The sequence below is a fragment of the Anomaloglossus baeobatrachus genome, chromosome 1 (assembly GCF_048569485.1).
Source record: "Anomaloglossus baeobatrachus isolate aAnoBae1 chromosome 1, aAnoBae1.hap1, whole genome shotgun sequence".
Lineage (NCBI taxonomy): Eukaryota > Metazoa > Chordata > Amphibia > Anura > Aromobatidae > Anomaloglossus > Anomaloglossus baeobatrachus.
In genome coordinates, this window is record NC_134353.1 from 397,308,787 (window position 1) to 397,333,709 (window position 24,923).

The following is a 24,923-nucleotide window of genomic DNA, read 5'->3' on the forward strand; positions in this document are numbered from 1 at the left end:
GGCCAAGTTTGACCTGGCCATTAATAATCTCCAATAAAGGGTTAAAAAAAAAAGACATCACACAGAGAAAAATACTTTATTAGAAATAAATACGCAGACACATTAGGGACTTCATGTTTATTACTCCCTCTAACCCCTCCACGATCGAGAGATTTCTTTACTGACCATGCCAGGAGAGAGCGAGGGAAAAGAGAGAGAGAGCGAGGGAAAAGAGAGAGAGCAAGCGAGGGAAAAGAGAGAGAGCACGAGGGAAAAGAGAGAGAGCACAAGGGAAAAGAGAGAGCACGAGGGAAAAGAGAGAGAGTGAGGGAAAAGAGACAGCGAGCGAGGGAAGAGAGAGCGAGGGAAAAGAGAGAGAGAGCGAGGGAAAAGAAAGAGAGCGCGGGAAAAGAGAGAGCGCGGGAAAAGAGAGAGCGCGGGAAAAGAGAGCGCGAGGGAAAAGAGAGAGCGCGAGGGAAAAGAGAGAGCGCGAGGGAAAAGAGAGAGCGCGAGGGAAAAGAGAGAGCGCGAGGGAAAAGAGAGAGCGCGAGGGAAAAGAGAGAGAGCGCGAGGGAAAAGAGAGAGAGAGCGAGGGAAAAGAGAGAGAGAGCGAGGGAAAAGAGAGAGAGAGCGAGGGAAAAGAGAGAGAGAGCGAGGGAAAAGAGAGAGTGAGGGAAAAGAGAGAGAGCGAGGGAAAAGAGAGAGAGCGAGGGAAAAGAGAGAGAGCGAGGGAAAAGAGAGAGAGCGCGAAGGAAAAGAGAGAGAGCGAGGGAAAAGAGAGAGAGCGAGGGAAAAGAGAGAGAGCGAGGGAAAAGAGAGAGAGCGAGGGAAAAGAGAGAGAGCGAGGGAAAGAGAGAGAGCGAGAGAATAGAGGAGGGGGGAGAGAAGAGAGGGGGGGAGAAGGGGAGGAGAGAAGAGAGGGGGGAGAGAAGAGAGGGGAAGAGAAAAGAGAGGGGGGGAAGAGAAAAGAGAGGGGGGGGGAGAAGAGAGGGAGGGGAGAAGAGAGGGGGGGAGAGGTGCTCTGTCACCAACTTGCTCCACTCTGGGACTTGTTGTGCAGGTGAGAGTGGAGACAGTTAGTACTATGCAGCAGAGGTCAGAGTGGAGACAAATGACATGTATCATCCGGTCACCTGCACAAGTTCCAGAGTGGAGCAAGATAGTGACATATAGCATCCGGTTACATGTACAACAAGTCCCAGAGTGGAGACAGTTAGTGACATGCTCTGCTCTGACACATAGTGTGCTATATGTCACTAACTGTCTCCACTCTGGGACTTGTTGTGCAGGTGACCGGATGCTATATGTCACTATCTTGCTCCACTCTGGGACTTGTTGTGCAGGTGAGAGTGGAGAAACTTGCCACTATGCAGCAGAAGTCACAGAGTGGAGACAGTGACATGTATCGTCCGGTCACCTGCACAACAAGTCCCAGAGTGGAGACAGATAGTGACATATAGCACACTATGTGTCAGAGCAGAGCATGTCACTGTCTCCACTCTGGGACTTGTTGTGCAGGTGACCGGATGCTACATATCACCAACTGTCTCCACTCTGGGACTTCTTGTGCAGGTGACAGAGTGGAGCAGATTGGTCCCATGCAGCGTCCAATCACCTGTGCTGCTCGTCGGACCACATGATCACACTGCCGACACCGCAGGCTTTCGTGACAGCTGAGCACAGCGGGCAGATAGTGTGATCACATACTTACGTGACAGGGTGGATTTCAACTGAAAAAACCACCCTGCACTCCACACTGGCGCCCCGTACCTCCCACAGCTGACCGATAGTAAGCGGCGCGCTCTGTCTTTACCGCTCCACACACTGGCGTCCTCCGGATCCTCCCCTCGATGCTGGGCTGTGACGTGCGGTAGTCACCGCCCACAGCCCAGTCAATCACTGTGAGTGGCGCCAGCATACTCTGACGTAACCCGTCAAGTTTGAGAGCCCGGAATTGACGGTACGTAAGAGGATACAAGCGGCCGCAACACCAGGGGGTCATGTGACAGGCACTGAGCGTGCAGGATAGCGCCGCTCAGTGCCAGAATTGGAAATAGAAACCAATGAAGAAAACTCCTATAATGGTAAGTTACACTCATTGAGAAAATAAAAAAATGGGTGAACCACCTCTTTAAGGCTGGTTTCAGATGTCCGTATTTCAGGTACGTGTGACATCCGTTTTTAACACTGATGCCACACGTACCCATGTTAATATTTGCCGTTACTCACACGGCCGTGTTTTCACACGGACTGTGTGACGTGACCTCTCCTGACCCCACACGCACATATGCAGACATGTCCGTTTTTTCTCTGGCAGCACGGGTGTCACATGGATCGCTCACTGATGTGATCCGTGTGACACATACCGGAGAAAACAAGGGTCTTTTTAATAAAAATATTTTCTATATTTATCTCTCTCCAGCGGTGCTGTCTCCGGCTCTGCTGCCTCCCGCTCATTATACTCACTGAATATTCAGTACGAGAGGAGCTGGAAGCCGGAGCAGCACTGGGGACTTCAGTGCCGGGGACCGCATCGCTGGGTGAGTAAGCAGCAGGGTGTGTGTATGTGTGTGTGTGTGTGTGTTCAGTGTATAGATGCATGTGCGCTATGTGTGTGTATATGCTCGGTATATCCATGTGTGTCTATGTGTGTATACATATGTGTGTACAGTCATATGAAAAAGTTTGGGCACCCCTATTAATGTGAACCTTTTTTCTTTACAACAAATTCGGTTTTTGCAACAGCTATTTCAGTTTCATATATCTAATAACTGATGGACTGAGTAATATTTCTGGATTGAAGTGAGGTTTATTGTACTAACAGAAAATGTGCAATCCGTGTTTAAACAAAATTTGACCGGTGCAAAAGTATGGGCACCTCAACATAAAAGTGACATTAATATTTTGTAGATCCTCCTTTTGCAAAAATAACAGCCTCTAGTCGCTTCCTGTAGCTTTTAATGAGTTCCTGGATCCTGGATGAAGGTATATTTGACTATTCCTGTTTACAAAACAATTCCAGTTCAGTTAAGTTTGATGGTCGCCGAGCATGGACAGCACGCTTCAAATCATCCCACAGATTTTCAATGATATTCAGGTCTGGGGACTGGGATGGCCATTCCAGAACATTGTAATTGTTCCTCTGCATGAATGCCTGAGTAGATTTGGAACGGTGTTTTGGATCATTGTCTTGCTGAAATATCCATCCCCTGCGTAAATTCAACTTCGTCACTGATTCTTGCACATTATTGTAAAGAATCTGCTGATACTGAGTTGAATTCATGCGACCCTCAACTTTAACAAGATTCCTTGACTGTTCTCACCATTCTTCTTCTCTGCCTTTCTGATATTTTTCTTGGCCTGCCACTTCTGGGCTTAACAAGAACTGTACCTGTGATCTTCCATTTCCTTACTATGTTCCTCACAGTGGAAACTGACAGTTTAAATCTCTGAGACAACTTTTTGTATCCTTCCCCTGAACAACTATGTTGAATAATCTTTGTTTTCAGATCATTTGAGAGTTGTTTTGAGGAGCCCATGATGCCACTCTTCATAGGAGATTAAAATAGGAGAACAACTTGCAAGTGGCCACCTTAAATACCTTTTCTCATGGTTGGATACACCTACCTAAGGCAGCAAAAATTAGTTAGGAGTGTTCAAATCAAGAAATTGATAAGGGTGCCCATACTTTTGCACCGGTCAAATTTTGTTTAAATGCGGATTGCTCATTTTCTGTTAGTACAATAAACCTCATTTCAATCCAGAAATATTACTGAGTCCATCAGTTATTAGGTATCTGAAATTGAAATAACTGTTGCAAAAACCCAAATTATTATAAAGAAAAAAGGTTAACATTAATAGGGGTGCCCAAACTTTTTCATATGACTGTATATGTGCTCAGTGTATACGTGTGTGTGTGTGTGTGTGTGTGTGTGCGCGCGTGTATAGTGAGAACCTGGAGATCGGAACATCGCGGGGACAGCATCGGGGACTCATCATAGTTCCCAATGAACTCGGATGAACCCGTGAAGCAGTAGCGCGGGTGTCGCGGGGGTCACACAGAGGGTACCAGTGTTATGGAAAACTTCCTGTCTGGTTCCGGTACCCAAGACTACTTTTCCTGCATCCCTAAATGACTATCGTCCTGTAGCCTTAACATCTCATGCTATGAAGGCCTTGGAAAGATTAGTGCTTGCTCACTTGAGTCCGAGGGTGAGGACTTTTATTGATCCCCTACAGCAGGGGTGGGGAACCTCTGGCCCGCGGGCCGCATGCGGCCCGCCATGACCTTTTCTGCGGCCTGCGGGCAGATTTCCGGGGGCGGCAGTGCTACGGCCGCGCCGTGGTATTACCGGTCACCGGCACTTTAAATCTCCACATGCGTTGCTGGCACGCACCAATGAGCTCCCTCGGTGGCAACTGCCAGCGTGCTCAGGACATACTTTGTGGGCGGGTTTATCGCTCTGCGATTCCGTCCCACATCACTTTCACCACCTCCAGCATTGTGCCGCCCTCTCTCCAGCGCTTGTGTGCCGCCCGCTCCACGGCTCTCTGTGCCGCCCGCTCCACGCCACTTGTGTGCCACCCGCTCCACGGCGCTCTGTTTATATGCTGTTTTCTTGTTCTTTAGGGAATTGGGGGTGGGTTCCTCTTCCTTGGGTAGAATGCACACTTGGTCCTCTTGTTTGATTTGGGTGGTGGGGTCAGCTTGCTGGGACAGGCCCTCACCCATATGGTTTGTTTTTCCTATTTTGCTCCTTGGCCTCAATGCGGCATAGGTTAATATGGCTACCACTATTAATGTAGACTCCCTTAAACTATTATCCTGGAATATAGCTGGCCTTAACTCTTCGGTGAAGCGTAGAAAAGTGTTGGACCATATTACTCGCTTGCGCCCTCATTTTGCATTTCTGCAGGAAACTCATTGGCTTCGCAGATGCCACCCAGCACTCAGTAATAGACATTATTTGGAGTGTATCGAGGCTTCGTTTGTATGGAAAATGCGTGGGCTTGCAGTTTCGTTTCATAAGGCCCTAGACTACTCTTTACAGGAGGTGGTGAGAGATCAGATACGACAGTAATTACTAGTAAGGGCTTTTATTGAACAGCGATAATATTGCCTCATTAATGTGTATGCTCCTAATACTGCTAATTCTTCCTTTTTCGCAAAACTTCTGGAAGTGGTTCATGGTTTGCATTCCTCTAATATACTGCTAGGTGGAGACTTGAATGCTCTTCATGACTCATTTTTTGATAGATTTACACCTATGCCCGTGTCCCATCCCGCCACTGGAGCAATTCCTATCCTGTTGGATAGGCTCAACCTAGTTGATGCTTGGAAATGCTGCCATCCCATGGAGAGGGAGGACATCTTTTACTCTAGAGTACATGATGTTCATACTCGCATTGATTTCTGGTTGACTTCTGCCCTTTTTTTTTCATCTCAGATCATTCACCAGTTCTGCTTACTTTAGACCTTTCTACTAGTAAAACTGTGTCTTTTTGTTGGTGCTTTCCCTCTTATCCTTACACCTCTGAAGATTTCAAGTGCTATCTAACCGGTTGGTGGGAAACTTTCATGGAGGCCAACCTAGAACATCTGGATGATATTAATTTATTTTGGGTCACCGCAAAGACGGTACTTAGGGGACACATTATTTCTTATGTTTCCAAGAAGAAAAAGAAACTGTTGTCCTCCCTGAGTCCTCTCTTAGACTGGCTCACTCACTCATATAAGGACTTCAAAACATGTAATACTCTCTCTTCTAGGGAGGCCTACCTTGCAGCTAAGCAGGACTTGAATACACTATTACACGAACAGGCACACACTCAACTGGCCCATCAACGCAATCACTATTTTCGCTGGGGTAATAAGACCAGGTCGGCTTCTAGCTTCCTTAACGAAGCCATTTAGGACAACTACTAAAGTCTGTTATATTACAAGGCCCGATGGTTCTATTTCTCGTGATCCGACCCAAATCTCCACGGTTTTGCACGATTTGTATGCAGACCTTTATGGCCCCTCCCTGGATTCTCAGAAGGATGGCTATCAATTTCTGTGTAAGGCTGACCCTCCAAGGCTTACTGCATCTCAACGGGAGACTCTTAACCAGCCAATTTCTCAAGGGGAGGTGGGATCGGTCATTAAGTCCTCTACATTGCTTAAGGCGCCTGGCCCAGATGAGTTTTCAGTCAAATTTTATAAACTATTACAACCCTTACTGACACCTCGCCTTACTTCCCTTTTTAATCATATTGTTAATTCTGGCTCACTGCCTGACCAATTTAACAAATCTTGTTTGTCCTTGTTGAAGCCGGGCAAAGACCCACTTCTCCATGCCTCATATCGCCCAATCTCCCTCATAAATATTGATTTTAAACTACTTACTAAAATCATGGCTAAAAGGATGCAGTCCATGCTTCCTGATATTCTTACTCCATCTGAAACAGGTTTTGTTCATGGCCGGTCTATTACCTTTAACATCAGGACAGCCATGGCTGCCATTACACATAGTTAGTAAAGCCATTACACATAGTAGTCTAAGGTGGGCTTTGCACACTACGACATCGCAAGCCGATGCTGCGATGCCGAGCGCGATAGTTCCCGCCCCCGTCGCAGCAGCGATATCTTGTGATTGCTGCCGTAGCGAATATTATCGCTACCGCAGCTTCACATGCACTCACCTGCCCTGCGACGTCGCTCTGGCCGGCGAACCGCCTCCTTCCTAAGGCAGGCGACCAATAGAAGCGGAGGGGTGGAGATGAGCGGGACGTAAACATCCCGCCCACCTCCATCCTTCCGCATAGCCGGCGTGAGACGCGGTGACGCAGGTAGGAGATGTTCCTCGCTCCTGCGGCTTCTCACACAGCGATGTGTGCTGCCGCAGGAACGAGGAACAACATCGTCGCTGCTGCCAAATTAAGGAAATGTCGGACCCTACACCGATAATACGATAACGACGCTTTTGTGCTCGGTAATCGTATCAAAAAGGGTTTACACACTACGATATCGACTGCGACGCCAGATGTGCGTCACTTTCGATTTGACCCCACAGATATCACACCTGCGATGTCGTAGTGTGCAAAGCCCGCCTAAGGCCAAGCAAAATGTACTGGTAAACCTTGACACTAATAAAGCCTTTAATCGAGTATGATGGTCTCATCATATACAAACTTTTAAGTTTAGACTGTTTGGTATTACTTTCTACAACTTTGTGAGACAATTTATAATATTCCCCAAACCTCAATTTGGCTAAAATGGCAAAAAATCGGCTCCCATTCCCATTCTGAGATGTACGAAAAAAGGCTGTCCCCTATCACCCTAACTATTTAACATTGCCCTGGAACCCCTGCTGAGATACCTGGAAGTGATCCCTTCCTTTAGAGGCATCCACACACTTAAAACATTAGCATTAGCTGATGATATTTAAAGGGGGCTTTAAAGGCAATGACATCGCTAACAAGATGTCGTTGGGGTCACGGAATTCGTGACGCACATACGGCCTCGTTAGCGACGTCATTGCGTGTGATACGTACGAGCGACCGCTAACGATCAAAATTACTCACCTAATCGTTGATCGTTGACACGTCGTTCATTTCCCAAATGTCGTTGCTGGGTCAGGACGCATGTTGCTGGTCGTTCCTGAGGCAGTACACATCGCTATGTGTGACACCCCAGGAACAACGAACAACACCGTACCTGCGTCCTCCGGAAACGAGGTGGGTGTGACAATCATGTGGCTGCTCTCCGCCCCTCCGCTTCTATTGGACGCCTGCCGTGTGACGTCGCACGAGCCGCCTCCTTAGAAAAGAGGCTGTTCGCCAGCCACAGCGACGTCGCTAGGAAGGTAAGTGCGTGTGACGGGGCCTAGCAATATTGTGCGCCATGGACAGCGATTTGCCCGTGATGCACAAACGACGGGGGCGGGTGCGATCGGCAGCGACATTGCTACCGATGTCGCTGAGTGTAAAGTGGCCTTTACTCATGATAGCCAACCCTAAGGTATCCATTCCTTTTATAATGGATGCCTTCAGTGAGTTTGGAGCAGCCTCGGGGTTTCGCATAAATTTCACAATCTCACGCTTTGGCAATTTTTAAAACTGCTCAGAAACTGTGGCCGTTCCCCTTTCCCTTTCAGTGGGAGGGAGATTTCCTGCCTTATTTTGGAGTCCATCTGCCCTCAAACACCCCTAATATCTATAAATTGAATGTCTATCCTCTTATCTCTGCAGTTGTTCAGGAAACTCAATCCTAAAGGGAAGGTGTCGTCCAAAAAAAAAAAATCAATAACTGAAAAAATGTAAAGTATTAATGTTTTAATATTTTGTTTAAATATTATTATTTATTTTTAATTGAGCAAGATAAAAAAATAATAAAAAGTTTGATATTTTCTACTCTTAAACACTAGGGGGAGCAGCTGCTGAAATCCTACAGAAACCATACTGTAGAACTAGCTCACATTACAGCTGCAGTAAAAGTGGGCAGAATCTGCTCTCCTGGGTGTGATGTCACCTCCTCCTCCCAATCTGGGGGTTTGCAAAAGGATAAGAGAGAATGAAATTTAGGATCACATTGCGGAGCCATTTTGTTGATGACCACAAATGTCAACAGGAAGAAAAGGGAATGAAGACCATTCAGATGCTTAGATGTCTTCTATGGTAGCTACTGCCATAAAAGACATCTAAGCATCCGAATGGTCGTCATTCTCTTTTCTCCCTGGGTCTCCTGATGATCCGAAAAAGAGGGCGAAGAAACGCATCGAGGCTGTGCAGATTGCACCTATTCACGGGAAGTGATTATTTTTTACAATTATGGCATATATGACTGTTTATTGGGACAATGATGCTAAACTGGCATTGTACCAGTGTGTTATGTGCGCCTAGTGAGTGATAATGTATTAATGTGGTTGGTCTTGGCCAGAATTTGGTGTTTCGATCTCTGGGTTTGGTGATTATCATTATATATTGTGGTTAAGTGCCTTATATTGCATAATCTGATATATTAAGCTGGCACTAGTGTTAAACCAGAGATTGAGGCGGATTAAATCTAAGTATAGTCTCCTGTATTTTTTGTGCAGATATCAGCCTTATCTGTATAATAATTGACTAAAGGGTACTTTACACACTGCGACATCGCTAGCGATCTCGTTAGCGATGTGAAATTCTAGATCGCACATGCGTAAAATGACCTGTGCGATCTCGAAGTGTGTAAAGTACCCCTAAGACCAATCATTATTGTATTTTTTATATATATATATATATATATATATATATATATATATATATATATATATATATATATATATATATATATATATATATATATATATATATACATATATATACATATATATAAAATGCATCATAATTAGCAGCACAAGTATTGTCCACATATGGTAGGATAAGTGAAGAGGAAGTGAGGGATAGCCGATGAGGAACGGGGGTGCCCAGCAAAGTTAGGGTGTCATACCCTCCGTTCTGGCAGGTAGGGGTCAGTTATAGATATATATCACGGTCATTATTATCCATGAATTACTGAGGAATTTTTCTCTAATTTTTTCTGACCTCTATTGTTAAATATATACAATATAAAAATAAAAAATATATATATTTTTTTTTAAAAAACATAGATATGAAAAATACACATAAAAACATTGAGAAATATTGTTATTTATTATCCCTCGAATATATTTGTACTTCCCTGCACTAACAGTGTGTGCGGGTGACTCACCTGGGCAATTTTAATAATTGAATAAATGAAGATTAATTTTAATAGGGATTTGTGTTTTTAACGGAAATTGTGTTGTTTTTTTTACTATTTCAATACAATTGGTGTTTGTTAAGGCCCCATTACACGCAACGACACCGCTAACGATATATCGCCGGGGTCACGGAATTCGTGACGCACATCCAGCCTCGTTAGCGACGTCGTTGCGTGTGACACCAACGAGCGACCGTTAATGATGGAAAATACTCACCATATCGTCCATCGTTGACATGTCGTTCCTTTTCAAAAAATCGTTGCTGGTTCAGGACGCAGCTTATTCGTCGTTCCCGAGGCAGCACACATCGCTACATGTGACACCTCGGGAACGACGAACTACAGCTTACCTGCGGCCACTGGCAATGCGGAAGGAAAGAGGTGGGCGGGATGTTCGGCCCGCTCATCTCTGCCCCTCCGCTTCTATTGGGCGGCCGCTTAGTGACGGAAAGGAGGCGGTTCACCGGCAACAGCGACGTCGCTCGGCAGGTAAGTCCGTGTGATGGCTCCTAACGATATTGTGTGCCTAAGGCAGCGATTTGCCCGTGACGCACAAACGACGGGGGCGAGTATGCTCGCTAGCAATATCGCTGCGTGTAACGGGGCCTTTAGCTGTTTACACAAAAAAATTGCCATTTAATCTCTTTTTGGACTGTCTTATTATTGACATACTGTATTTTCCCTTATCTCCTCTTTATTTTACCCCAGATATGCATGTTTATTTTGTCTTTTTTCAATAAAAATGGTGGAAAAAAAAAAACAAAAAACAGTTAAAGGAGTTGTCCGACATTAGCTTACCAAAAAATATTGAGTTTATCTGTGCTGTATTGTCATATAATCACCCCTACATTGTTATTTTTTCTTTTCTAACCTTTGTTCCTCTTGAATTATCCCTTTATTCTCTGCAGCTATTTGTTTACATTCAACTCAAGCAAACATGATAACTTCCTGTGCTAAACCTCCCAGTCAGAGCTGGCACCGCCCGGCCTCAGTGTCCAGCCCCGCCCCCTGCCAGCGCCGCCCTCTGCCCGCCCCCTGTACACACATTCCCTGTCAGTATTCTGCCCCAGCACCTGACCTGTTATCACTCTAGCAATGGAAAAAACAGCCCCACATCGGGCTCTACACAGACACACACACACACACATGGGCGTACCCAGCGAGGGGCAGGGGGGGGAAGCTGCCCCCCCCATCCTAGAAGCAGGGGCACGGTGTAGTAAGCCGCTGTATCTGCAGTCACCGGCATCGGCGCGCTCCTCAGCAGTGTGTACATGCCAGGCACACTAGCTGCAGCAGGACCAGGAGGCAGCGCGCTGTGCTGTGCCGGCCCTGCCGTGTGCCCGACATGCACACACTGCTGATGAGCGCGCCGATACCGGTGACCGCAGCTATCTCCTTCCAATTCAAATGTATTTGCGTCTTTCAGACGGAAATACATTTGAACAGTGCGCCGGGATGGGGCCCCGCCCCCGACGTGCAGCAACGTGATGAGATCAGCACCTTGCTGCCGTCATCACAGTGCTGCGGGCGCCACACAGGATACATCAGGCAGCAGTAAGCGCTCCATGGAGGAGCCGAAGATGAAAGGTTTAATTAATGGAGATGCATGGGGAGGGGCTGAGGACACATAACGGGGAACATTTGTGAAGGAGACACAGCTTTATGACAGGCAGAGGGGGAGCACTGTATTCCGAAGGAGGGGGGGAGGCAGGAGTCTGTAGTGATGGGGTAGTGTAATTTGTGTGTGCAGGGGGTGATGGGGGGGTGCAATGTATTATGTCTGGGGGAGGTGGTAATGGAGGGTGCATTGTATTGTGTGTGTGGGGGGAGGGGTAATGGAGGGTGCACTGTATTGTGTGTGTGGGGGGAGGGGTAATGGAGGGTGCACTGTATTGTGCGTGTGTGTATGGGGAGGGGTAATGGGGGGTGCATTGTTTTGTGTGTGTGTGTGTGTGTGTGTAGAGTAATGGGGGGTGCATCGTGCGTGTGTAGGGAGTAAAAGGGTGTGCATTGTGTGTGTGTGTGTGTGTGTGTGTGTGTGTGTGTAGGGAGTTATGGGGGGTGCATTGTGTGTGTGTGTGGGGGGGGGAAGGGGGGTACATTGTGTGTGTGTGTGTGTGTGTGTGTGGGGAGCGGTAATGGGGGGTGCATTGTAGTGTGTGTGTGGGGAGGGGATAATAGGGGGTGCATTGTTTTGTGTGTGTGTGTGTGTGTGTGTGTGTGTGTGTAGAGTAATGGGGGGTGCATTGTGTGTGTGTGTGTGTGTGTAGGGAGTAATGGGGTGTGCATTGTGTGTGTGTGTGTGTGTGTGTGTGTATAGAGTAATGGGGGGTGCATTGTGTGTGTGTGTATGGGGAGTAATGGGGGGTGCATTGAGTGTGTGTGTGTGTGTGTAGGGAGTAATGGGGGGTGCATTTTGTGTGTGTGTGTGTGTGGAGTAATAAGGGGTGCATTGTGTGCGTGTAGTGGGTGATGGCGGGGTGCATTGTATTTGTGTGTGTGTGAGGGTAATGGGGGGTGCATTGTAGTGTGTGTGTGGAGGAGCGCGGAGTCATTAATCGAGCTATGATTACATTTAAGGCTATGTGCACACGCTGCGTTTTTTGACGCTGCGTTTTTGGCCGCTAAAAATGCACCCGCAGCAAAAAGCGGCAAAAAACGCATGCAATTTTCGCTGCGTTTTGCTGCGTTTTTAATCTCTGCGTTTTGCTGCATTTTTCCAATGCATTGCATGGGGGGAAAACGCAGAAAAACGCAGGAAAGAATTGACATGTCTAATTTTTTTTAAGCTCAAAAACACAGCTTAAAAAAAAAGTTGTGTGCGGACAGCAAAAATGAAAACTCAGACTTTGCTGGGGAAGCAAAGCCATGCAGTTTTGAGGCCAAAACGCACCCGAAAAACGACGCGAAAAATGCACTGTGTGCACATAGCCTTATTCTCTTAAATTTTTCATTTCATTCACCTTTTCCGTTCTAAAATTTTACAACCTGAATGACCATAGCTTGCCGGTGCCGCGCTATGCATCATCATTCCCTCCCTGTGCCTGCGCGGTGACGTCACTTCCGTGCGACTGCTGTGCTGAGTGCACAGAGTGCAAGACGGGAGGATGCCGACCGTAGCACTGGGAGAACGAGGAGAGGGGAGGACGAGCAGCGGTGGAAGAGGAAAGCGGTGAGGACAGAGCAGGGGCTGGGAAACGAGTAGAGCGGTGAGGACAGCAGCGGTGGAACGAGGACACGTGAAGATAGAGCAGCGGTGGAAGGAAGAGTGAGGGTGAGTATTTGTTTTTGGGTTTTTTTAATATAAATTAGTGAGTACACAGTGGCCAGAGGCTTGGGAAGGCTGCATTATACATGGAGGTCTGGGGAGGCTGCATTATTATACATGGAGGCCTGGAGATGCTGCATTATACATGGAGGCCTGGGGAGGCTGCATTATTATACATGTAGGCCTGGGGAGGCTGCATTATACATGGAGGCCTGGGGAGGCTGCATTATACATGCAGGTCTGGGGAGGCTGCATTATTATACATGGAGGCCTGGAGATGCTGCATTATACATGGAGGCCTGGGGAGGCTGCATTATTATACATGTAGGCCTGGGGAGGCTGCATTATACATGGAGGTCTGGGGGAGGCTGCATTATTATATATGGAGGCCTGGAGAGGCTGCATTATACATGGAGGTCTGGGGAGGCTGCATTATTATACAATTATACATGGAGGCCTGGAGAGGCTGCATTATACATGGAGGCCTGGAGAGGCTGCATTATACATGGAAGCCTGGAGAGGCTGCATTATACATGGAGGTCTGGGGAGGCTGCATTATACATGGAGGTCTGGGAAGGCTGCATTATACATGGAGGTCTGGGAAGCCTGCATTATTATACATGGAGGTCTGGGGAGGCTGCATTATTATACATGGAGGTCTGGGGAGGCTGCATTATTATACATGGAGGTCTGGGGAGGCTGCATTATTATACATGGAGGCCTGAAGAGGCTGCATTACACATGGAGGCCTGAAGAGGCTGCATTACCCATGGAGGTGTGGGGAGGCTGCATTTTTATACATGGAGGCCTGGAGAGGCTGCATTACACATGGAGGTCTGGGGAGGCTGCATTATTATACATGGAGGCCTGGAGATACTGCATTATACATGGAGGTCTGGGGAGGCTACATTTTTTTATATGGAGGCCTGGAGAGGCTGTATTATACATGGAGGCCTAGAGATACTGCATTATACATGGAGGCCTGGGGAGGCTGCATTATACATGGAGACCTGGGGAGGCTGCATTATTATACATGGAGGCCTGGGGAGGCTGCATTATACATGCAGGTCTGGGGAGGCTGCATTATTATACATGGAGGCCTGGAGATGCTGCATTATACATGGAGGCCTGGGGAGGCTGCATTATTATACATGGAGGCCTGGGGAGGCTGCATTATACATGCAGGTCTGGGGAGGCTGCATTATTATACATGTAGGCCTGGAGAGGCTGCATTATACATGGAGGTCTGGGGGAGGCTGCATTATTATACATGGAGGCCTGGAGAGGCTGCATTATACATGGAGGTCTGGGGAGGCTGCATTATTATACATGGAGGCCTGGAGAGGCTGCATTATTCATGGAGGCCTGGAGAGGCTGCATTATACATGGAAGCCTGGAGAGGCTGCATTATACTTGGAGGTCTGGGGAGGCTGCATTATACATGGAGGTCTGGGAAGGCTGCATTATTATACATGGAGGTCTGGGGAGGCTGCATTATTATACATGGAGGTCTGGGGAGGCTGCATTATTATACATGGAGGTCTGGGGAGGCTGCATTATTATACATGGAGGCCTGAAGAGGCTGCATTACACATGGAGGTCTGGGGAGGCTGCATTATTATACATGGAGGCCTGAGGAGCCTGGCTGCATTATTATACATGGAAAACAAGGAAGCCGCGGAGACACCATCACATGTTTCTCAACGCTGGCAGGAAACTAGTCAGGTCTTTCACCGGGAAGGAAAAACCACGGGAAGGGCAGTCTCCAGTCAAGGAAACCACCTATGCCAAAACATGGTATCCATCCACAGACAGCTGTTTCGGGGTATTTGCCCCTCATCAGTGTGGAGTAGGAAACTGGCTAGTGGGAGCAATGCCTAGTAGAAGACTATATAGGTAAGGGTGGTTGACCTTAGGGAGATCAACATCCAGCACCGCGGAGCACCATCACGTGTTTTCTCAACGCAGTGATTCTAGAGCAATGCCCCCTGGGAAATATGCAAAACAAGGAAGCCGCGGAGACACCATCACATGTTTCTCAACGCTGGCAGGTAACTAGTCAGGTCTTTCACCGGGAAGGAAAAACCACGGGAAGGGAAGTCTCCAGTCAAGGAAACCACCTATGCCAAAACATGGTATCCATCCACAGACAGCTGTTTCGGGGTATTTGCCCCTCATCTGTGTGGAGTAGTTTGCATATTTCCCAGGGGGCATTGCTCTAGAATCACTGCGTTGATGTTGATCTCCCTAAGGTCAACCATTCTTACCTATATAGTCTTCTACTAGGCATTGCTCCCACTAGCCAGTTTCCTACTCCACACTGATGAGGGGCAAATACCCCGAAACAGCTGTCTGTGGATGGGAAAGCTGGGTGCTGAGGGAAAGCTGTATAGCAGAGCATGGGGAAGCTGGGTGCCGAGGACAAGATGGATATCAGAACATAGGAAAGCTGGGTGCTGAAAGAGCGATTTCAGATCATGGGAAATCTGGGTGCTGTGGGTAAGAGCCAAGTGTCAGCATCATTATCCTGTACCCCGAGTGTCAGTGTCATTATCCCGTACCCCAAGTGTCGGTGTATGTGGAGGGGGGGCCAGGTCTGAACTTTGCACCGGGGCTCATCAAACTCTAGTTACGCCACTGCACGCACACACACACACACACACACACACACACATCGGGCTCTGCGCCCTACATCACATCAGGCTCTGCAACCCTCTACCCACCCACACACACGGCGCTCTGTACCGACCCCTACCCCCATAGGGAACACATGTGGGCTACATTCACATGACCGTTCCGTGTTTGCGGTCAGCAAAAAACGGTCCATTTTTTCACAGATGCATCCATGTGTCCTCCGTTTGCCTTCCGTTTTTTTTGCGGACCGCAAAAAACGGAAGCAGCAAGAAAGATAAATAGATGAGTAGATATAGAGATGAATAGTTAGATATAGAGACAGAGATAGAGGGAAGAATGAATGGAGGGATAAATAGATGAGACAGACAGATAGATAATGGATAGATGAATAGATAGATAGATGAGGAAGACATATATAATGTCCTACCCCCCTGCATATTCTAAGCTGGCACCCTTTAGTGACTTTCATGTGGCACTAAAGGGTGCTTAGCCTTGTATTTAGCCAAAAAATAAACATTAAAAAAAAAAAAAAAAAGATGTGGGGTCCCCCCTATCTTTTGTAGCCAGCTAGGGTAAAGCAGATGGCTGCAGCCTGCAGACCACAGCTGGCAGCTTCACCTTGGCAGATAATCCAAAACAGAGGGCACACCACGCTGTTATTTTAAATTAAATAAATAATTTAAAACAAAAAACATGGGGTCCCACCCCAAATTGGATCACCAGCCAAGGTAAACCGGACAGCTGTGGTCTGGTATTCTCAGACTAGGGAGGTCCACTGTTATTGGACACTCCCCAGCCTAAAAATAGCAGGCCACAGTCGCCCCAGAAGTGGCGCATCCATTAGATGTGCCAATCCTGGCGCTTTTCCCCAACTCATCCCATTGCCCTGGTGCGGTGGCAAACGGAGTAATATATGGGGTTGATGCCAGATGTGTAATGTCACCTGGCATCAAGCCCTGGGGTTAGTGATGTCACGTGTCTATCAGATACCTATTATCTAAGTTTGATGTGCAGCCCTATTCTTATATTTTATCAGATACCTGACATCACCAACTCAGTCAGTAATAAAAAAAAATAGACAACAAAAAAAGTTTTATTTGAAAAAACACTCCCCAAAACATTCCCTCTTTCACCAATTTATTGAAAAGAACAATCAAATCTGGGTCCGGCATAATCCAATAAGGGGGACACATGACTATCCATACCATAGTCAATGTCCCAGTTAATGAAAAACAGAATGTTCCCCATTGGCTGGGAGAGCAAAGCAGTGACCTGAGCTAACATCAATAGGTCAGCCCAGGTCACTACAGGGGAAGACGAGCGCTGCTGCCAGGAGGTTAGATGAGATCATTACCTGCTGTGACGATCTCCTCTTCACTCCTGGCAGCGATGTCACTGCCTTCTATGCCCGCCGCGTTCTCAGCAGTATCGCCCGTGACGTCACCGCTAGTGACGTGAGAACGCAGCGGACATAGACGGCAGTGACATCGCTGACAGGAGTGAAGAGGAAATCGTCACAGCAGGTAATGATGTCATCTAAACTCCCGGCAGCAGCGCTCGTCGTCATCCTCGCGGCTGGCAGCACTGCAGAGTGAGAATCTGCAATGAAGGCAGCCACGGGGCTGGAGCGGGACAACACAAACTGCACGGGCACTCCTGCTATCCTGAGCAGGGGGCCCGATGCTGGCGGTGACACCGTGGGCGGGGAGAGTACGGGGTGCGAGGGAATGTGTGGGAGGGTGCAGGGAAGGGGGGCGGGGACTGAACGCTCTGTACCCGCCCAGCAGGGCGGCAACTTGCTGTTCCAGATTAGCATGTCAACATGGTCCTGCCCATGTTGACATGAAATGACCGGAAGCAGCAAAATCGTGGCAGGAGCGGTCACATGACCACTCTGAGTCGGGGGAGAGGGGCTGACAGCAGGGCAGGTAAGTGGTCACTATCTACTTACCTGCCCCAATGTAGCCCAACAGTGTAATAATAAAAAAAAAGTCAAAATAAGCCGGATAACCCCTTTAAGTAACCTAAAATTGATAATAGATTTATTAGCTAAAGAAAAATGTACAGAATTGCAATGTTTGCTAGCCCTTTTTAATCTTGCTTTGTGTATAATTCCAATGGGCAGTTTTTTTCTAGATGTCAGTATGATGCGACAAAGGAAATCCTTTCCAGTAGAGCATCTATCAGAGCATCTCACAATGTTATAGAGGACTTCATTATGTGGCTAGATTTCTCATTAATTTCAATGGTCGCAGTTGTTGGCAGCATGATTATAATTCAGCCGATTCTTTATATCTTTTTTTTTTTTATATATATTATATATATATATATATATATATATATATATATATATATATATATATATATATATATATATATATATATATATATATATATATATATATATATATATATATATATATATATATATATATATATATATATATATATATATATATATTTTCGTAATTTAGGATATTTCTTAATGGTACAGAAATAAGATAACATGAAGTCAACAATCATAAACATGTGTTTTTGGCTATGTCTGCACTTTGCGTTGTCCTAGTTGCAGTTCAAAACACATATTTTGGCAGAAATTGCTTTTGCCAAAGTTGCTTTTGACCATCAAAACGCGATAAATACGCGTGCATATTTACCGCGTTTTAGCTGCGTTTTTGACGCTTTTTACCTGCCTTTTCATTGCCTAAAGTCAGATGCGTTTTGAACACAAAGACACAACAAAACAAACATACAAACACTATGAAAAAAGGTGAAAAAAAAGGAAAACAAATATAATTATTAAAATTATTAAAATCATAACGAAAATAGTTATATTTAATAAAATAATAGTGGTTTTATACTATTTTTTGATAAAATATCAATTATTAAATAATTTTCTTCATTTTAATTGCCGGACTATGTGTGTGTGTAAAGGGACATATCATTCCATTATTTTGATGTCAGAAAAGCATGCGTTTTGGTAGTCCAAAATGCATTGTTTCTGCAGCTAAAAAGCATGTAAAACGCTGGAATTTTGATGTTTCTTGCTTTTTGCTACTTCTCATTGACTTCAATGTTAGCAAAACGCAGCCCAAATGGCAAAAACAATTGACATGCTGCTTCTTTGATCGCATGGTTTTTGCCCAAAATTATGCAAAATAAATGCAGCGTTTAGAACAGCAAAGTGCGGACTAGAAATCCCCATTTTCCATAGACTTTGCAGGAAAATCAAAACGCATTCAGTTTTGCATGAAAACGCTGCAGTTCAAAGCGGACCTGAAAAGCAGCTAAAACGCAGGTGGAAACGCAAAGTGCGGACACAGCCTTACAGAGAAATGTTGGTGTGGGAAGGGGGGCAATGAAGGGAATGTAGGAAAGGTCCAAGGAAATCCTTTCCACTAGAGCATCTAATAGAGCATCTCACAATGTTATAGAGGACTTCATTATGTGGCTAGAATTCAGCTGACTCTTTATATCTTTTTACGTATTCTGCAGGAAGTATCAGGTACGGAGCATTTTGTAATGGTATTTGGGTGCTGATTTGTGGTCTTCATCTTGGATTCATAATAGACTAATTACAAATATTGTTCCCGTTCTAGTGGCTATTGCTATTTCGGTTAGAAACATATAAGATAGAAGAACTTTACTATGCTTAGATAGCCAAGGGGCGGTTTTTATCATCAATACTTTGTCATCAAAATGGCCTCAAATGGTCAAAATCCTCAGACATTTAGTTATGTGCTGCATATTTGGCTGAAAGCTTGTTACATCGAGGGGGAAAGAACTGTATAGCTGACGCTCTCTCGTCCGCAGTGGGAAATATTCTGAAGTCGGGCACCAGAGGCTGAACAAGAAGGGATACCTAATTTGTGCTTGATCCCTCTTCACAGTGAGAATCCTCTGGCTAGCAGAACATGGGCAGATTATTCGGCCACATGGAGAGACTGGAAACATTTTTGTGAATCAATTAAAATCGGATTATACTCAAAACATTGCAATTTGATGAATTTCTGTTGCTTTCTGGTTCTTTAATTTCTATAATATTAGCAGGGTTTTCTCTCTTTTTGAAGTTATCAGGTAATAATGCTTTGAGCAGACATTTTCCGGTAAAACAATTTATAAAGGGCAAAAGATAGTTGCTGAGCCAGATGAGAGGCGCCCAATATCTGTTAACCGTTTAAGGGCTCGTGTGCACGTTGCGGAATTGCATGCATTTACGCTGCGCATTGCACTGCAGCGTAAGGCTATGTGCGCACGTTGCATCCAGTGCGGAAAAGAACGCACCCTCTGGCAGATGTGACGCTGCGTGTTGACAAAAAGAATGCATCCAAAACGCATGTATTTTGGAAGCATTTTAAATGCGTTATGGATGCATTTTTGTCAGTGCGGTCCCTCGGCAATTCAGCTCTGCTACATTCCCGCTGACAGCAGATAGAATCGGGTGATGAGAATGAACTCGGATGAACTGCACCCAACTTCATTGTCATCCCGCGGCTCTGTCTCTGTGTGCTGTCATGAACTCAGATGAACCTCCGAGGTCAGTGCCAGGACACAGGAGTCCGCAGCAGTGACATCAGAGCTTCACCCGATTTCACTGACATCGCGAGGCGCTCTCTCTGTGTCGCAGCCTGATTTGCGGTCACACGTGAAGAACTCACCTGTGATCGCAAATCCCCTGAGTGACTGCAGTGAGCCGCGCTATCAGCTGTGCTTTCACTCAGGTTACTCGCGGCCACAGCTACAGTCCTCCACCTGAGAGCGGTGGCCACGAATAACCTGTGAAATCACAGCTGATCACGCTGACTCGCTGCATTCATTATGCACAGAGCTGATCGAACGCCCAAAAAACCGGGGCCGGCGGATCACTGACAGACTGAAAAATAAGTCCGATCTGCTCCGGAATCCGGTGCCCATATAAGTCAACGGGGACCGGAATCTGGAGATTAAAAACGTTTGTGGAGGGGATGGGGGGTAGGAGCGCACGCGGTGTACTCACTGACATGGCGGTACACTTCTTCCGGGTCATGTTTTTCTCTTCCGGAGCCAACAATTCAATATTCATTGTTTTGCCCGCCCACCGGGGTGTGTCATTGGTTGCAGTTAGACACGCACCACCCTGACTGGCAGCATGTCAGCTGACTGCAACCAATCACAGGAGGCAGGACGGCCGGTGGGCGGGGAAAGCAGTGTATCCGTCGCAAGTGTGACTCCAGCTTTTTAATTTTTTTTTTATTTAAATAAATAATTAAAAAAACCCGCCGTGCGGTCCCCCCTAATTATCATCCCCAGCCATAATAATTCCAGGCTGGGGGCTGGTATTTCAGCCCGCAGCCGCCCGGTATTGCCACATCTATGAGATGTGGCAATCCTGGTACATTACCGGCTCTTCCCGGAGGCGTGATGCGGTGCCAGACGGGGGGGTAATAGGTTTGTGATCGCCCGGGTGTCTGTGAGATACCCGCATCACAAACCTGTAAATGAATGTAAATAAACACACAGAGAAAAAAATCCTTTATCTAATATATAAAGCTGAATGTATGTGTGTACGTGTGTATGTATGACCGGGATTGGCATCTGCATCGTCGCAGCTACAGCCACAAAATTTTGCACACTCACACGTCTGGACCCCGAGAGCGTAAAAGGCAATGTTATGAGGTGAAATTTTAACCCCACAAGTCCCAATTTACCAATCAATTTTGCCCCTATCTACATAATGGGGAAAAAGTGAAATGAAAAGTATATCCGCACCGTCACATTTACAATCACGAAATTTTGCACAGACACCTCATGTGACCCAGGGAATATCGTAGACTATGTTTTGACAGGAAAATTTAACCCCGCGTTGCGTTTTACAGTTACGCTCCAAAAAACATGCCTCCATTAAAGTAAATGGAGCCTGGAACTACAGGTTATTAGTAGGAGCTGTTATTGGTTGCTATAGGAACAAAAGACATTCATAGTATAAGAAGCTTATATGTGAGGTAATAAGCTGTTGGTGGGGAGACGGATAGAGACAGAAAGAGAGAGAGACAGACAGGAAGGAGACAGAGAGATAGAGACAGACAGGGAAAGAGACAGACCGAGACAAACGGTGAAAGAGACAGATGGTGAAAGACAGACAGGGAAAAAGACAGACAGAGACAGACCTGGAAAGAGACAGATGGGGAAAGAGACAGATGGAGAAAGAGACAGATGGAGAAAGAGACAGACAGACATGCAGACAGGGTCAGAGACAGGCAGACAGGGAAGGAGGAGACAGCCAGAGAGACAGACAAAGATAGATGGGGAAAGACACAGACCTTGATAGAGACAGACGGGGAAAGAGACAGAGAAATAGAGACAGACAAGCAAAGAGACAGACAGAGACAGGCAGACAGGGAAAGAGACAGACAGGAAAAGACAGACAAAGAGACGGGGAGACAGACGGGGAAAGAGTCAGACCTGGAAAGAGACAGATGGGGAAAGAAACAGAGAGATAGAGACAGACAAAGAAAGAGACAGACAGAGACAGGCAGATGGGGAAAGAGACAGACAGGGAAAGAAACAGACGGAGAAAGAGACAGATGGGGAAAGAGACAGACGGAGAAAGAGACAGACGGAGAAAGAGACAGACGGCGACAGAGACAGACGGAGACAGAGACAGACTGGGAAAGAGACAGACAGAAACAGACGGGGAAAGAGACAGACAGACGGGGAAAGAGACAGACAGAGACAGATGGGGAAAGAGACAGATGGAGAAAGAGACAGACTAGGAAAGAGGCAGACCTGGAAAGAGACAGATGGGGAAAGAGACAGACCTGGAAAGAGACAGACGGAGCACATTACTTGGCCAATTTAGTTAAATCTGTGTGGAATATCTGGGGTGTTGAAATATATGTTGTGAAATTCTTCTATTAGCTTAGTTTTTGCCTTTTAATAATTACATTTCTATTTGTTTTGTGGTTTTTGTGTGCAGAATACATTTTTGTTAATACATTCTATTTTGTTAACAGCAGTTATTAAACCGGGCGAAGCCGGGTAGTACAGCTAGTTTGGAATAAATTACAAACGCCCCCTCCTTCACCATTTTATTACCCCAACACCCTCCGGCGTAATCCACACTTCCCACGGTGTCACATCCGGCTCTGCTACATGTCACAGCTAGCAGCCGCGCAGAGCACGGCTGCCAGCTCTGAGTGTAGACACTAGAGGCTGTGACAGGCTGGGCTGTGACATTCTCTCCTCCGCAGCTCCAGCCCCTCCCCTCCTCAGTGCCGGCCCGCCCCCCGCAGCAGAGGTCTGCTCTCACTGACTTCTAGCAGGGATACTCGCATGACACTCGGCTTTGCTGTACTGCCAGTGTGAGCCATGTGTCATTCGATGGGATCGCACCAGTGTAAAATCACACAGGGGCACGCGGAGACAGACAGCGGAGGAGATGGGGAGAAAGTGCTCCCTCTATCTTCAAAGCTCCTGTGATGTGATTGCAAGATCGCATCACAGTCGCATGACCCTCGGCTGACACCCGCAGTAGAGGGTCATTTGCATATTGCTTCCGATGCTGTCGCATCTGAAGCGGTACGCAAGTGTACAAGAGCCCTCAGAAGTGTGCGGGTGATGATATCTCAGACTCGTGCGGGTCTGACATGAAATCACCCGTCACAGCCTGCCACTGTCTGAACATGAGCGGGCATGTAATAGAAACACATGCACGCTCCTTTCAGATGTGTGTGCGGCTGTGCTGCGATGTCAGATTTGTGGGAGTCCCTCGCAAGTGTGACTGCTGCCTAAGATAAACCGCATGCTTTTGTTTTGTTTTTTTAAGTTAAATAAATAATTACAAAAAAATGACGTGCGGTCCCCCCCCCAATTTTCATCCCCAGCCATGATAACATCGGCTGGGATTTGGTATATTCTCAGCCCGCAGCCACCCGGTATTGCCGCATCTATTAGATGTGACAATTCCAGTGCGATATCGGCTCATCTTGATTGCCCTGATGCGGTGGTAATCAAGGTAATAAGCAGGGGTTAATAACAGTGCATGGCTGCTACTAAACTGCATCACAAACCTGTAAATTACAGTAAATAAACAAGACACTGAGAAATCCTTTATTTGGAATAAAGTAAAAACGCAGCCTCCTCCTTCACCACTTTATTACCCCAACACAGCCCTCCAGCTCCGGCGTAATCCACACGAGATCCAGCGAACACACATCCAGCTCTGCTACATGTCAGAGCGAGCAGCCATAGAGCACGACTGCCCGCTCTGAGTGCAGCCTATTACTGAACCGCGATAAGCGATGACTGCACGGCAGAGCTGTCACAGGCCAGGGGACGCGTCAGCCAGGAACCAATCACAGATGAGAGGACGGCCGGTGGGTGGGGAAAACACGGAAAGCTGTGTGTATGCGATGGACAGTACAGGAAGTGAAAGCGCGACCTGGAAGCAGTGTGCCGCCATGACACCGAGTCTCTGTAAGTATGAAACGCTAATTTATTTCTGATTTTCTTCATTTTTATTAATTGCCGAATCCGGATCGTGCACCCGGAATCCCGCGCCAGGGTGCGGCACAGATATAGCACTGAAACCGCACGGATCCGGACTTTTACAGTGTTTCTGCAGCGATTTGATGCGTACATGTGCTGTCAAATCGCTGTAGAAGATTATGCAGTTAAGTGCGCATGAGCTCTAATGCAGTTTTGGTGTGTGGTAGAGGAATACTGATGATTTGCAGTTTATTCAGGACGGATTCTGTTATTGCATATTTTGCTGCTCTGAGAATAGTAGAGTTAGGCTTTGTGCGCACGCTGCGTTTTTGTCACATTTTTTGTGCAGTTTTGTTGGCAGCAAGTTCTGACTTTTCACTTTTGTGTGCGTTCTACTTGCGTTTTTGTCACAAAAAACGCAGATTGCCCACATTGTTCTTTCTCTCCAGAACCGATTGTACAATCGGCGGGCATGTCACTCAGAGTGAACGCGGGTGAATTCGTAACGTCACTGCCGTGACACACGCCGAACAGTGGAGCCCCCAGATGTGACGTCAGGGGTTTACACAAGTTCATTCCAATCGTGCGGCTCTGTCTGCACGCACAGCAGGCACTCATGCTCTATGACGCTCGCTGTGACAAGACAGGGATGTAGCAGGCGGAATTCACCGTGGGACCTCATCTGGATGACTTCGGACCTGCAAGGGTTTTTGGGGGTTAAAGTGGTGAAAGAGGGTGCTTTTAGTATTTTATTTCAAATAAAGAATTTTTCAGAGGGGTTGTGTTTATTATTTCACTTACAGATTACGGCTGGGG